Source organism: Nerophis ophidion, linkage group LG11, assembly GCF_033978795.1.
Source record: "Nerophis ophidion isolate RoL-2023_Sa linkage group LG11, RoL_Noph_v1.0, whole genome shotgun sequence".
Lineage (NCBI taxonomy): Eukaryota > Metazoa > Chordata > Actinopteri > Syngnathiformes > Syngnathidae > Nerophis > Nerophis ophidion.
In genome coordinates, this window is record NC_084621.1 from 36,345,338 (window position 1) to 36,354,477 (window position 9,140).

Here is a 9,140-nt window from a genome sequence, read left to right on the forward strand (position 1 = left end):
GAATGTGACTAAATCTGCTGGGTGAAAAGTGTACATACAGCAAAGCTAATATTTGTTTACATGTCCCTTGGCGGCTTCGCGGTGGCAGAGGGGTTAGTGCGTCTGCCTCACAATACGAAGGTCCTGCAGTCCTGGGTTCAAATCCAGGCTCGGGATCTTTCTGTGTGGAGTTTGCATGTTCTCCCCATGAATGCGTGGGTTCCCTCCGGGTACTCCGGCTTCCTCCCACCTCCAAAGACATGCACCTGGGGATAGGTTGATTGGCAACACTAAATTGGCCCTAGTGTGTGAATGTGAGTGTGAATGTTGTCTGTCTATCTGTGTTGGCCCTGCGATGAGGTGGCGACTTGTCCAGGGTGTACCCCGCCTGCCACCCGATTGTAGCTGAGATAGGCGCCAGCGCCCCCCGCGGTAGAAAATGGATGGATGGATGTCCCTTGGCAAGTTTCACTGCAATAAGGCGCTTTTAGTAGCCATCCAAGTTTTGACCACACCTCTTGACAAAATTAGTGTAGTTCAGCTAAATAGAATAGAAAGTACTTTATTGATCCCTGGGGTAAATTCAGCACCACAGTTCACACACAAGAGACAATAATAATAATAAATAATATAGTTTATATTATATATATATATATATATATATATATATATATATATGTGTGTTGGTTTTCTGACATGGACTTGTTTCTTCAGCATTTAAGTCAGGAATTTGGGAAGGCTATTCTAAAACCTTCATTCTAGCCTGATTTATTCATTCCTTTTCCACGTTTGACGTGTGTTTGGGGTCATTGTCCTGTTGAAACACCAAACTGTGCCCAATATCCAACCTCCAGGCTGATGATTCTAAGTTGTCCTGAAAATTAGGAGGTAATCCATCCATTTCTAACGCTTATTCCCTTTGGGGTCGTGGGGGGCGCTAGTGCCTATCTCAGCTACAATCGGGCGGAAGGCGGGGTACACCCTGGACAAGTCGCCACCTCATCGCAGGGCCAACACAGATAGACAGACAACATTCACACTCACATTCACACACTAGGGCCAATTTAGTGTTGCCAATCAACCTATCCCCAGGTGCATGTCTTTGGAAGTGGGAGGAAGCCGGAGTACCCGGAGGGAACCCACACATTCACAGGGAGAACATGCAAACTCCACACAGAAAGATCCCGATTGATTGATTGATTTAAACTTTTATTAGAGCCTGGGATTGAACCCAGGACTACTCAGGACCTTCGTATTGTGAGGCAGACGCACTAACCCCTCTTCCACCGTGAAGCCCGGGTATGAAAGCAGCTTCCATAAAATGCTCAGTCATTCACAAACAAGGATGGGGCGAGAATCACCACTTTGTGAACAAATGCGTGAGCAAATTGTCGAACGGTTTAAGAACAACATTTATCAACGAGCTATTGCAAGGAATTTAGGGATTTAACCATCTACGGTCCGTAATATCATCGAAAGGTTAAAAAAATCTGGAGAAATCACTGCACGTAAGTGACAAGGCCGACTGGTTAAAGTCATTTAGCAATTCCAATGCAGCAGGGAAAAATGGGCGTCTCGATTTAAGCTGCCGGTGTTCTCTAAGAGGAGGAGACAGAAGCCGGTCATGAAGGCTGCCCAGGCTCAAGTGCTCGGCATGCTAGAGACAGAGTGGGTCTCTTGCGACGAAGCTCTGATGGGAAGATTGTCCGTTGGTGTGGGACGCAGGCATTCAATCACTAAAAGCAAATCGTCAATAATCGGCTGATTTATGAGACGAGTGTGAGCACTACGACACCAAGAAAGTGTGTAGTGGACCAAGGCAAGGGTGGCTGTACGAAGTGTAACACCGCCAGCACCCCATCCTTGGTTGTGAATGACTGAGCATTTCATGGAAGTTGATTTCATTCCCAATTAGCCTATTCACCTATGGGATGTTCCAAATAAGTGTTTGATAAGCATTCCTAAACTTTTTCATTCTTTTTTGCCACTTGTGCCAGCTTTTTTGAAACATGTTGCAGGCATTAAATTCCAAATCAGCCAATATTTGCAAAACATTAAGTTTACCAGTTCAAACGTTATGTATCTTATCTTTGCAGTCTATTCAATTTAATATAGGTTGAATAGGATTTGCAAATCATTGTGTTTAAATGTACGATTTACATGTGCCAACTTCACTGGTTTTGTTTTGTATATACACACACACACACACACACACACACACACACACACACACACACACACACACACACATATATATATATATTTATATAAACTCCGTTTCCATATGAGTTGGGAAATTGTGTTAGATGTAAATATAAACAGAATACAATGATTTGCAAATCATTTTCAACACAAATTCAGTTGAATGCACTACAAAACTCATAAACTTTATTTTTTTTTTCAAATAATAATTTACTCAGAATTTCATGGCTACAACACGTGCCAAAGTAGTTGGGAAAGGACATGTTCACCACTGTGTTACATCACCTTTTCTTTTAACAACACTCAATAAATATTTGGGAACTGAGGAAACTAACTGTTGAAGCTTTGAAAGTGGAATTATTTCCCATTCTTGTTTTATGTAGAGCTTCAGTCGTCCAACAGTCCAGGGTCTCCGCGGTCGTATTTTCGCTTCATAATGCACCACACATTTTCGATGGGAGACAGGACTGGACTGGAGGCACTCTTTTACTACGAAGCCACGCTGTTGTAACACGTGGCTTGGCATTGGCCTGCTGAAATAAGCAGGGACGTCCATGATAACATTGCTTGGATGACAACATATGTTGCTCCAAAACCTGTGTGTACCTTTCAGCATTAATGGTGCCTTCACAGATGTGTAAGTTACCCATGCCTTGGGCACTAATACACTCCCATACCATCACAGATGCTGGGTTTTGAACTTTGCGCCTATAACAATCCGAATGGTTATTTTCCTCTTAGTTCCGGAGGACACCACGTCCACAGTTTCCAAATATAATTAGAAATGTGGACTCGTGAGACCACAGGACACTTTTTCCACTTTGCATAGGTGCATCTTAGATGTGCTCAGGCTCAGCGAAGCGGGCGTTTCTGGGTGCTGTTGATTAAAGGTTTGGCTTTGCATAGTAGAGTTTTAACTGGCACTTACAGATGTAGCGACCAACTGTAGTTACTGACTGGTTTTATGAAGTGTTCCTGAGCCCATGTAGTGATATCCTTTACACACTGATGTCGGTTTTGATGCAGTACCGCCTGAGGGGTCAAAGGTCTGTAATATCATCACTTACGTGCAGTGATTTCTCCAGATTCTCTGAACCTTTTGATGATTTTATGGACCGTAGATAGTAAAATCCCTTATTTCCTTGCAATAGCTTGCTGAGAAATGTTGTTCTAAAACTGTTCGACAATTTGCTTGCAAAGTGATGACCTTCGCCCCATCCTTGTGTATGAATTACTAAGCATTTCATGGAAGCTGCTTTTATAACCAATCATGGCACCCACCTGTTCCCAATTAGCCTGCACACAGTTGAAGTACCGATGATTGTCACACACACACTAGATGTGGCGAAATTATTCTCTGCATTTGACCAATCACCTTTGATCACCCCCTGAGTGGTAAGGGGAGCAGTGGGCAGCAGTGGGCAGCAGTGGGCAGCAGCGGTAGCGCGCCCGGGAATCATTTCTTGTGATTTAACCCCCAATTCCAACCCTTAATGCTGAGTGCCAAGCAGGGAGGTAATGGGTCCCATTTTTATAGTCTTTGGTATGACTCGGCGGGGGTTTGAACTCACATCCTACCGATCTCAGGGCGGATATTCTAACCACTACGCCACCTGTGGGATGTTCCAAATAAGTATTTGATGAGTATTCCTCAAAAGTTATCAGTATTTATTGCCACCTTTACAAACTTCGTCACGTGTTGCTGGCATCAAATTCTAAAGTTAATGACTATTTGCAAAAAAAAAATGTTTATCAGTTTCAACATCAAATACGTTGTCTTTGTATCATATTCAACTGAATATGGGTTGAAAATGATTTGCAAACCATTGTATTCCGTTTATATCTAACACAATTTCCCAACTCATAGAAACGGGGTTTGTGTGTGTGTATATATATATATATATATATATACACACACACACACACACACACACAAACACACAGACATATATACAGTACATACATGTACACATATATACACACACATACATACATTATACATACACAAACACGATATATATATATATATGTATATATACACACACATATACAGTGGGGCAAAAAAGTATTTAGTCAGCCTCTGATTGTGCAAGTTCTCCCACTTAAAATGATGACAGAGGTCTGTAATTTTCATCATAGGTACACTTCAACTGTGAGAGACAGACTGTGAAAAAAAATCCAGGAATTCACATTGTAGGAATTTTAAAGATTTTATTTGTAAATTATGGTGGAAAATAAGTATTTGGTCAACCATTCAAAGCTCTCACTGATGGAAGGAGGTTTTGGCTCAAAATCTCACGATACATGGCCCCATTCATTCTTTCCTTAACACCAAAATGGATACATGGATGATACAGCAGAGGATTGGGAGAATGTCATGTGGTCAGATGAAACCCAAATAGAAATTTTTGGTATAAACTCAACTTCTCGTGTTTGGAGGAAGAAGAATACTGAGTTGCATCCCAAGAACACCAAATCTACTGTGAAGCATGGGTGGGGAAACATCATGCTTTGGGGCTGTTTTTCTGCTAAGGGGACAGGACGATTGATCCGTTTTAAGGGAAGAATGAATGGGGCCATGTATCGTGAGATTTTGAGCCAAAACCTCCTTCCATCAGTGAGAGCTTTGAGTGGTTGACCACTTATGTTCCACCATAATTTACAAATAAATTCTTTAAAATTCCTATAATGTGAATTCCTGGATTTTTTTTCACAGTCTGTCTCTCACAGTTGAAGTGTACCTATGATGAAAATTACAGACCTCTGTCATCATTTTAAGTGGGAGAACTTGCACAATCGGTGGCTGACTAAATACTTTTTTGCCCCACTGTATATACATACATACATATATATATATGTATATATATATATATATATATATATATATATATACAATAAACATACATATATATACACACACATATATATTAGGGCTGGGCAATATATCGATATATGCGATATATCCCGGGTTTGTACGTATACGCCCTCGCAGAGCAGAGAGGTAGCAGCATGGGTAGCGTTAGCTGTGATGCTAGCAAAGCCGTGCAAGTGGTATACAAGAGAAAGAAGGTGAGAATCTGGTAACAAATGAAGGAATAATTAATTCCCAACAAAAACTATAGGGAGTCCATTGTCTGGCGGTGGTTTGGTTTCAAGTGGGAATATGTCGAATAGACAACTTTAATTTGTCAAGTGTGGTGCTAAAGTGTTGCTACAAAAAGTAGCATTACTGCTAATATGTAGTATCATTTGAAAAGTCACCTTCTAGAGAATGAAGAGTGCTTAAGCCCACACCATCAAAATGCTGAGGCAAACATTTCCAGATCAACACCGTATGAAAAAAATAGGAAACAAAAGGAGATAATGTCCGCAGTAAATTACCAAATTGCAAAGGACGTACACTATTTGATTTCCTATTATGCAGCTAATTTTTATTTGACACTTATTGAAATATCTTGGGTGACATCGTGCACTAAAGTGCACTTTATTTGTTTTAAACTATTGTAGTGGCGTTCTGTACAAAAAATGCACTTTAATTTAGTGTAGTTTTGATACGTCATCTTAGTGACATCATTCACAAAAGTGCACTCATAGCTTGTTTTAAAATGTCTCTAACAATCTTGCACTTTGTTTCGGAAATTACATAAATGTTTGTCCCACTTCTAAATAACTGTTTATTAATTAAAGTTTTGGTCAATTGACTTAGTCTAATGTAGACACATAGAATCATCATACTGCTGTGATTATATGTATCAAGTGTTAATTCAAGGCTAAGGCAAAATACCGAGCTATAGATGGTGTATCGCGATACAAAAAACGCCATATCGCCCAGCCCTTATACACACACACACACACATACACACACACATATGTGCGTGTATATATATATATATATACACACACATATATATATATACACACACATATACATATATATATAAATATACGCACATATGTTTGTATATGTGTATGTATATATATGTGTGTATATATATAAAAATATATGTGTATATATATATATATATACACACACACACACACACACACACACACACACACACACACACACGCACGCACGCATATACACCCGAGTATATGCAAGAAAGGCAGTTTCAAACCAGTCAATTTACCTTTTTTCTGCTTTTGGATGTTGACAATCTTGCAGAACTGTTCTATGTCAATTACTTTCTGGAAAAATTTAAACAAAGAGCACATATCTGTCTTGGTAAGACGATTAAAAGGAAAACAATATACAATGAGCGAGTTTTGGGCAGCTAACATTTTTTAAGATTTTAAGACCCAATCAATTTGTATAAATCACATAAAATATCAGTGAAATGAACATTTGGTAGAATAGGATGAGGAAAGGACATACCTCACAGTAACCGGACACTTGTAAATAGATTTTTTCTTTCTTTTTGAAATGCTGCTTATGGCACTCATAGGGACCAGACAAGCTTCTTCCTACTCATTTAGGATGATTGACTATGCTTCATTGATTAGCATAATAATAAAATTAGCATCATAACTCTTCTTCTGGTGTTTGCTAACTTACTAACAACCGTTCAGACCGTTTTTCCCCCTACTGGGTCCCGGCTGTATTTCTCCAGGTATGTGTAAGAGTGTCAAGAGGAAACACTCAGACTCGATTGGTGAGAAGTCCCTCGGCATCACCTGCTGGCCTGCACATATAAAGATCTGGATCCTTAACGCCTTAGTTTCTGTCTAAACAAAATTTTAGCTCTAAAGTCAAAAGCCCCTGTTAAGATTAAAAGGAAAATTGTAGAGTATAGTCAAAGGTTAAACTTCTGCTTTTTCTGTAGCTTTTTGACACCTATTCAAAAGGAAGGAGTGGCTTGAACTGGGTGTATTCGGGAGGGGGACAGGTGTTTTTTGTTTTAACTTATTTTTACACTTGTACCTTTCCTAATGCACTTCTTACCTCATCATCCACAATGTCCAAAAAGGTCTGTGCACAAGAAGCTGCAACTATCGTGGGTTCTACATTTTGAAATATATGAAACAGAAAGGGGAAAAGAGCGTCATATAAAAACAGATCCAATAGCAACTTTGTTAGTACGTGTACGAGCTGAATGACCTGTTGCAGACCACGTACTTACGCAGACCGACTTGGAGAACACGACGCAGGGGTCTTGCAGGCTCCAGATGTTTCTGGAGGATCCTTCTCCTTGACACTTCCATTCTAATGTCAGTGAAGTTGATCACACTGTCTTCATCATTACTACAAGTTGACATTTACTACACACCACTATTATCTGACTTTATATCTATATTGTAACAATCTATTATATATTCATGCTTTATGCTGATCATTCTGACATTATCATATTATTTTCAGTTATTTTGAACACTCTGTTCCTTTTTCTTAAGCACATCATCTTGGGGTATCAGGCCTGTTTGCAGGCATCGATGATCAGGGCTCTCCAGCCTTCTCTGTCATCTGCTCTATTTATGAGTTCTATATTATTGATATTTCCGTTAAAATGTCTTAGGCTGTTGATATATGTTGTTCGTTGTCGACCTGGAGCTTTCTTTCCTACTAGATTTCCTGTTAACATCAGAATTTTTCTAAGCCGTCTTTTCTAATGATATGTCTGAGGATTTTCAGCTGCCTATTTCGAATCATTGCAATCAGAAATCTTCTTGTTTTAACCTTTGCCAATACCTCTTCATTACTTTTCTTTTCAGTCCATGATATGCAGAGAATTTTCTAAAGAACCACGTTTTAGTTACCTCCAATTTTCTCAGTTGTTGATTATTTAAAGTCCAGCATTCACTGCCGTAAAGTAGGACAGCCCCTACATACGTTTTGTGGACTCTGAGTTTTGTGTCTATTGAGATGTTTCTATTTTTATATACAAGACTCATTTTGTTAAAGCTGTCTTTTGACATGGCAATCCTTTTGTTTTTCTCTTTTTCACACCTACCATCAGATGTTACTGTGACACTCGGGCTATTGAATAGAAACATTTAAACATAAGACCACACAAGCTGTAATATATTGCTAAACTTCTATTTGCTTATAGTTTTTCTTTAATAAATTGAGGTTTATTACGTAATGTTTACTCTGTAATCAATTGTATGCATGTATACTCAATTTCCTTATTCTAACTTTTTTTTTTTTATGTTTTACTCATTAAATATATTGTGTATCTTCCGTTGTACCCTTAATATTGCAGAAACCATACAGTTTTTGTCTTTATTTTACTCATGTAATCTCATCACTGCTTTAGCTGTTTCTCTTTAATCAGAAAATGATGACACAAGCAAAATAGTTAAGTATCTTTGAATGACCAAATGGAATAAATACAATATTTAAATGTAAACGTGTGAAAGATACCGTGGTATTAAACAAATGACACTAAACCAATTTATTTGGTATTTGTATACGATAATTGCCATGGTTATTGTTTTTCTTGGGCGATATTGTTGGCCCTGCGATAAGGTGGCGACTTGTCCAGGGTGTACCCCACCTCCCGCCCGATTGTAGCTGAGATAGGCGCCAGCACCTCCCGCAACCCCAAAAGGGAATAAGCGGTAGAAAATGGATGGATGGATATTGTTGTCCCCCGAGTCAAAAAGATATTGTTGGAACTGACGTCGCAAGAACTTCGTAAGACAGTTTAAATTAAATAACAGTCAATTCGGGAGTGGTAAACAACCGAAGAGGTGAGTTGATATGAGTACATACATGTTATTTTAGCAGTGCTAAAATCGCCAGATTAGCTTAGTGGTGCAATCACACCAATTTAATTAGGATTTTCAAAAAGCTCGTTATGAAAATGTTTAAAACTCTCCAGATTTTTTTTTTTTTTAAGTGATAATTGTGGGTTGGCGGTTTTATTTACCCAAAATGTTATCGTTCAAGTGAAAACTTAGTGATGGCACACGTGTGCTCGCTCGTATTTACTTTCACACTTTTTAAATGTAACGCCGTT